We start from the raw sequence: 8,223 nt of genomic DNA, 5'->3' as shown, positions 1-8,223 counted from the left end.
TCCCAGTAGCCTAAAAACATCACACACAACATACTGGTATGTACATCATAAACAGGATGATAAAATAGAATACTATGGACAATAAAAGAAAATACATGAATGTACTTAGGGATGTATGGTAAGCTGTACTCTGTGAGAGTGACAGTTGATGCTGAGTTTTAATAGTGTTTATAGTGAGTTATAATACTGTTAATAAAAATCTCTGGCTGAAATTTTAGAGCAAGCATAACTGCAAAAGATTAGCACTTAGCTAAAGTTACCAGTCCTCTTAAATCTGCCTTTTGCCAATGAACCTAATCTTTAAACTGTTTAGCTTGTAACTGACATTGTGGCTTATGTTTGTTTGTTTTGTTAAATAAAATGAGCACAATTAACGTGTTTGTGGACCAGGCAAATTGCTAGTAAATGTTCACATCACCAGCCACTCAATTGTGTAATAACACTAACTACAGTAATGTGCTTTATCTTATTTTATCAGCTGCATTCACAATACATGTATTCATAAATAAATATTATATTATTTTTTTAAATAGTTGCTCTGCCTCATAGCCAGACTTACGTTAGAGCAGAATTTGCCTTTTACTGAGTTTTTTTTGTCTTTCTGTTTGTACACTGCGAGCTTGAACACTCTAACTCACAGTTTGTCTCTTTTCTCAACAGAACATCGATACTACTGTGTGCTTTTGGTTGGTAAGTATAGTAATGCTATAACTGAAATTGATAATAGATCACACAACTCGACTGCAGATAACTATTTAGCATCTATGCACGTTTAAAGGAACACGTCGACTTACTGGGACTTTAGCTTTCACCGTATTCCCCAGAGTTACATAAGTTCATACATACCCTTCTCATCTCCGTGTGTGTTGTAACTCTGTCAGTCCCCCACCGCTAGCCTAGCTTAGCACAGATCCTGGAGGTAACCGGCTCCAACTAGCCTACTGCTCCCAAAGGTTGACAAAATAATGCCAACATGTTGCTATATTCATGTTGTGATTTGTATAGTCACAGCGTGCACAAATAACAAGGTCACATGACACACAGCCATCTTCTAACTGTATACATACTGGGAACTATATTCTCAGAAGGTGAAGCACTGCTACTTGGGCGGAGTGATACTCATTAAAGTAAGCTGTGAGGTTGGTTTTCTAAAGTAAAACTGGATGTGTCTTGCTCTATCCCTCACCATACTGAAAAGACAGATGTTTCTTTTTACAATGAAAAGTTGACTTTTTTAAGATGCATGGTTCTTACAAAACAGCGACACTACAAACACATGATAACCTTATGGGGGGGGGTCAAATAAGCACAATTATCAGTAAAATGCAACATGCACACACTGACAGGGAACATTATACTGTACAATGAGTACTCTAACTACAGACATTGTTTTACCAAAGGTTTGTAGTTGTACTTGTGGAGTATTTTCACACTGTGGTATAGTTAGTTAGTTATATTTTATTTCTGTGTCATGCCAAACATTTGGCATTACAAGACACCACAAATTTACTTATTTAACAAACATCTTCCTGTTGCATATACAAATCATTTGGAGAAATACATGAATACAAATACACACATATACACTTGCATATATGTATATACATATATATAGACAAACACACACACCACACGCAAACAACAATTTCTCATCTACAATTCATCTTGATAAAGAGCTTTTTTCCTCTTCTCCCAAGCTTTATCTAGGGTATTGGCTAATTTATGTTTCATATGTGAACAGCTATCTCAGTCTTAGAGCATCATCCATATTTACCAAATCAATCTCTGCTTTTATCCTACGAAACAAAAAAAATCACGCTGTTCACAATAAAAAGGACAATAGAAAACAAAATGGAACTCATATATGTATAAATATTTTACTTATGTGAATGATCTAAATAATTCTTCCACCACTGCACGTATGTACTATTGTACTATGTATGATATTTAATTAATATTACAGTAAAAAAAAAAAAAATCTTGATAATAAAATAAATTACTGTTGTGAGTATCTTGTCTTGTAAAATGAAACTGAAAATCCTCTCCTCTCTCCCCCCAATGCTCTTGTCCACCTCCTCTCTACGTTGCTGCTGGACCATCAGTGTTGGCTACCCGTGGCAACCCGACAGTATGTTCACACACATGAATGATGTCGTTGCTATGACGTGTTGCCTTGACACTTTGTTCGGCAGTAAAGACTACTACTGTCTTAACGTTACTGTACACATCTGCTTGTGCACTCTACATACTTTTAGTTAGTATTTCACCATCTGTGTTAGTGACTCCTTGGATACTCCACAGTATACTTCACACATGCGAACATTTTGCCCCATGATGTGATTGAACACAGAAGTCACTGAATACAGACACCTACTAAAGTCGTAGTGAAAGAATGACACTATTAAAATCCTCTTAGCTAAATCACACTAATTTGGATATAGAAATATTCACATATTTAAAGCAATCACTTTTCATGTGATGTTTTTTTCTGTTTTGTATGACTAATGCATGTTTCCATTTTGTGTTACAGGTGTGCAGCTGCCCTCCAGCTCCTCTCCATCTCCCTCTCCCTCTACTTCTATCACATCTGTCTTACTGGCCCTTCTATCCACTCTATCTATTAAAGGTTCTTTCACCTCTCTCCTATAACATCTACCACTCATCCCTAATATTATTGGTTCTCTTCACCTCTCTCCTATCACCCTCTACCCACTCATCCCTTAATATAAGGTTTTCTATCTCTCCTGTCAAATCTAATAAATCTATCTAAATTTGAGGTTTTCTATCATTCTATCCCTCTAATTCTATCCCGCTCTATCTACATTTGGTTCTGCACTTGTTGCAAGTTACCCTCTGGTTCTGGTTTGAATATTATCATACCCATTTGTTCTGGTTCAAACATTATATCATACCCATTTGTTCTGGTTGCAAAGCTACAGATTACTGGTATCTGTTTTTGGTTCTACAGGTTGTTTGGTACCTGATCATTCTGTTTTATGGTTCTGTGAGTTTCTCTGCTCACCCTTTTTCTACCTCTCCTGTCTCTCTCTCACATTTGATTTGATCTTTTCAATTGGCAAAAATTCAATTATTGTATTTTTGAATTATCCATATTGTTTCAATTTATTCTATTTGGTAACAGTCATTATTAAATAAATTATTAAGAAAAGTATTTTTGAATTTGTTCATTAAATTTAAATTAATTGAAAAGACTGGAAACACATACATAACACACATTTTGTGTAGCTTTTATTACAAACATTGGACTGTAAAAACTAATTCAAAGTTAAATCTGGTACATTTCCAAATAGAAGTCGCTGTCATAAAGTATCATTGAAGAAAACCATCTCTTGTTGTGTGTAGGACAGGAGTCCGTTTCAAGTTTAACACCGCATACTATTTTTAAATCAAAAATGTTTAACGTTGACGGCGTCGCTGGGACAACTCTGCAGAGGCGTCGCTACCGAGAGACTGAAAGACAAGAAAGGATTTTAATGACAAAATGAGGACGGTCGGGGTAAGTGTTTTATCTCTGTTATCAGAGGAATGCTAACGCGTAATGTAACGTTAGCTATCTTTGTTCTCAACGGCCATTTAACTGCGCGGTCCCGACCGTGGTCTGTTTTATAGGTTGACACGGAAGCCTTAAACATGCAGATAAAGGAAAAAGAGAAACAAGAAGAGGCAGCAAAAGAGGAACAAAACGCTTATCGTGAGTTAACGTTAACTAAACGTCGTTTATCAATGTTTCCTGACTTCGTCATTGAGTGTCATGTGTTCTAGGACGACAGAGATACAGTTGTAAACATAAACATTCGGTTACACTTTACTTGAAGGTATCTACATAAGAGTGACATGACACTGTCATGAACGTGTCATAAACATTATCAACAAGTCAAACGTTTATGACATAACGCTTCTGTCATTAAAGTGCCCATATTATGAAAAAATCACTTTTTCTGGGATTTGGGGTGTTCTTTTGTGTCTCTGGTGCTTCCACACACATACAAACTTTGAAAAAAATCCATCCATGCTGTTTAGAGTGAGATACAGTTTCTGAATGTGTCCTGCCTTCAGTCTCTGGGTGAGCTGTTCAAAATCGGCACGGCTTGTGACGTCACAAGCCGAAACGAGCAGGCTAACCGCAACCATTAGCTCGTAGCATTAGCATTAGCATGCTAACGCTAGCATGCTACCTCGTTCTCAATAGCAAAGCACTGCTACAACACACACAAGTTCACCATAATCTACAAAAGAACTACTTCCATGTGCGCCCTCATTTAGAAGTCTCCCAGCTAATCCTGCCTTGTAACTGACCAAAGTTGTAGAAACAGCCTTTCTTTTACTGTCTATGGAGCTCGCTAGCTGACATGATCTACATCTGAGCTACTGCACATGTGCAAGTGCAATCAAAGATAGTACAGAAGAAGAAGAAGAAAAGAGGTCTCACTCTGTAGCTAAAACAGAGACCAGGTGAAAAGAGGATCTGCAGCAGTGAGAGAGAGCGGTGCAGTACAACTAAAATATGGTGTTTTTTTAAAATTAAACCATGTAAACCTATTCTGGTACAACCTTAAAATACAATTATGAACCTGAAAATGAGCATAATATGGCTGCTTTAAGTGGCATTCGGTTTTTGTCATGACAAGTTAAGGTTAGGGCAGCAAAACTGTCCTGTTAGTCCTGTGACACCCATGACTGTCCCGGGACAGTCAGACACTGTCCTGTACACTGTCCTGTGAGTCACAGGACAGTGTACAGGACACTACTAACAGGACAGGACAGTTTTTGCTGCCACTGCTTCTCGGTTAGGGCTAGGGTTCATGTGTCATGTGTTCATGACCGTGTCATGTGTTCATGACCGTGTCATGTCACTCTCATGTAGATACCTTCAAGTAAAGTGTTACCAAACATTCTAAATGTCCCAAATTGATTTCCTGTTGCAGTGAATGACATTCATTTAAATTAATTTACAATATCAAGGCATAGAAAACATGACAATAAAAGGATACATTAAAAAGTATAGAAATAAAATGTTACCAATTATATTAACGAGAAAAAAAATAAGAAATAAAGCACTTAGTAGAGAATCTTAATGTTGCTAGCACTTTAAGAATAATGAAAGGGAAACATGCAAAAGATCTTCAAGCTTATGAGACCGGTGTTTAAGGGTCCAGGCTGTTGCCTAGTAATGGAATTCCATTGAAAAGGTCTATAATGTCCTACCTATGGTCCTACCACTCACTGATAGAAAACAGAATCCAATCATAAACATCCACATACATATTTTTGCCACTACGGTGTGTATTATATTTTTAGGCCGTCATCTTTTCTAATGAAGTTCATTGTGATGTGTGTGGCATGTGTTCTCCATACAGATGCTGATATGCTCCATTATAGCAAAGTAGCTTGCCTCCTCCAAAGCAGAGAAGCGAAGGAGAAGCGTGTGATGGAGAAGGCCATCGTTGACTACCGGCTTCAGTACCAGCAGCCTCGGTGCCAGCAGGAGTTTGACCTGACTGACCCAGAACACTGTAGAAAAACAGACCTGGGTGATGCACAGATGATGCCCCCTGGCCTGCTGGGCGAGGACCCCGATAGTGAGAGCAGGCGACAGAGGGAGCAGCTCAGAGAGTGGCTCATCCAGCAGCAAAGTGAGCTGGCAGCAGAAAGGCATCAACGAAAGATTGAGGGTAGGTTTGTCTGATCCCGTACAGAATACAGATAATCAGTCCACACACACAAAACATAACCCCGCTTCATCTTCTCTACTGTTTCTTTAGAGCAACGCTATGACCAAAGCAGAGTAGACATGGACAACAAAGCTCTGCAGCTTCAGAGCACTGAGATGGAGAGGAGAAAAGCAGCAACTTTAGCCACTAAAGAGTACAATCTGGCCAAGGTAAGTCACCTTGGTAATCGTAGTTAAACTTGCTTGGAAAACATGGACGTATAATTTCAAATAACAAATCCCTAAAGCACCAAGGGAGGGTTAAAGCTTGGCAATACAAATAAGCTCGGCAATACTTAAATGTGTACATTTTAGCTGCATGTACCTTGAATGACATACAAGAGCATACAATGGAGTTCGATTTTGGTCTTTGGTTATACTGGGCTTAGATGAAAATTAATGACATAATTCAAGTTTTTGTATTACGTTTAAGCTAAATCTAAGCAGCTTTTGTTTAAGTGATATATTCAATTAAAGTTAGGGTTGGCGATGCAGTAACACACTTTATCATCCTTATTGCTTGGTCTGGATGGGCAAGATTGAAGAGAAGCGTCACCAGGAAGAGGAACACAATGATGAGGGTGTAGATGTGGAACCCACCCTGGGCATGGTGGGAGTGCCTGGTCTTTGTCCCAGTAGTGATAGGAGAGCCCCCCGGAGAGCCTGCAGCACATCATCCAGTTCCAGAAATATCAAATTGAGGAGAAAAGGTAAAACGGGCACAAATGATACTCCAAACACATGCTCTTCTTGATCATTTAGAAAGCTGTTCACTGATGGGTCGGTCTGTTTTATCCGTGCATCTGCAGAGGTAGAACAAGAGAGAAAGCGAGAAGAGGAACAACATGATCGCGTCGCTTGACTCGGCTCGCACAGCTCTGTTAATAGAGAGGCAGCAGGCAACTGAACAAGCAGCTGAGACGACACCTGGACAGCACCAACGTCAAGCTGGCCGAAATACACAAACAGCAGTCAGTAGCACTATTCACTCACTTATACACACACACACACACACACACAGTATATTTAAGCACGATAAAGATATATATATTGTCTCACTAGGTTTTTTTAAACTGGTGTCATTTTAGGAAACCGGACATTGAAAGAGGATGCATTGACGACAGCTTCTTCTCCAAATTCAACACCTGCAGCGATGATGGAAGGCACGCTGCACTGATGACTGCTCATCACAGTGGCTTAGCACTGGCAATGGTGCTACGCCAGAAGAACACTGAATAAACTGAAGCCACAGTTATTGAACACTTTTAATTATGGAAAAATTCCATTTCACAACATTTATTGATGTCTGGATGATTCTGACAGCCGTTGATATGTTACAGCCAGGCTTTAGACAGGACAAATACGTGAGACACATGGGTATGCTAACAAAGTAAGAAAAGAAAGTCTGGCTGTTAATTAAATTCTTTTTTTAAACCGTAACACAAAATGTGCTGCATGAGCAAAAGGTAGCTATACCCTACACAAAAAAACACACCTTTGTTTTTAAGAACAGTGTTTCTAAGCCCACACGATTTAAACATCCATATCAAGAAGCTATGCATTACACTCTTAGAAAGCACAAACACACTACGAAGAGAAGTCAAACATTAGCACTCAACCAGTAACAATGTCCCCAAAACACAGGCAAACTGAATCTAAAGTGCAATACATTAACATCTTAATACAACTAGACATAACAGATGCCTTTGATTGAAGCCATTTCATATGTGTAGCTCTTAAAGCGTTATGTGTTGTGTTTCACACTGGCCAGTTTATTTAATTTAGACAGCCAACTCCACTTTGGTATCGTGTAACATAGGCCTTTTTCACAGCAGATACAATGGTCATAGTAGGAAAAGCAAGGTGTACTTTAACATTAAGATGACTCTGTTCTATGATAGTCTCATCATTCCTATTCATCATGTTAACATGCCAAATTGTCATTTGTGAAAAGGACAATCTCGACCCAAACAGCTTGTTGTCCGTATTTGTCCCATTCTGTGTATGACAACTTTGACATAATGTCATCCTGTTTAATGCAAGTTGTCTAATAAGGACATTCAAAGAAATGTAGTCAAGTTGTCATAAGAATACAGCTTTGGTAATGTCACTGGATTAAGTCAAGTTGTCATTATCAAGACAACCCAAACATGTCAACTGTCATGACAACAAACGAATGACACTTATGATAGAAGTCATAACGTTTATGACTGTTTATATGTTTATGACAAGTGTCATGTCATAGTATGACAGTGTCATGTCACGTTATGTCAATCCTTCAAGTAAAGTGTACCAAATATCAGTTCTTTCTAAAAAGCATTTCGGAGACAAACTTATCCATCTTCTAGCAACAGAGCAGGCTCTCTCCTTTTGCTTTGGAGTCAAAGAACTATACTGCAAGACAGACAGGGAGATAGATGTCAGTGAGCGGTCTGCTGAGGCACGATTGAAATTTGTTGAAAATACATTCTCTCGTCATCTCAGCTGAACAC

The 8,223-nt window shown here is 38.6% G+C and overlaps 1 pseudogene; it reads left to right on the top strand.

Moving 5' to 3' along the window:
* Window positions 1-3,366: 3,366 nt before the first annotated feature.
* Window positions 3,367-6,970, top strand: LOC116059874 (annotated as a pseudogene).
* Window positions 6,971-8,223: the final 1,253 nt, after the last annotated feature.

The sequence above is a fragment of the Sander lucioperca genome, chromosome 7 (genome assembly GCF_008315115.2).
Source record: "Sander lucioperca isolate FBNREF2018 chromosome 7, SLUC_FBN_1.2, whole genome shotgun sequence".
NCBI classification, from domain to species: domain Eukaryota; kingdom Metazoa; phylum Chordata; class Actinopteri; order Perciformes; family Percidae; genus Sander; species Sander lucioperca.
The sequence above is the reverse complement of the archived record's forward strand: the minus strand, read 5'-3'. Positions and strand labels throughout refer to the sequence as shown.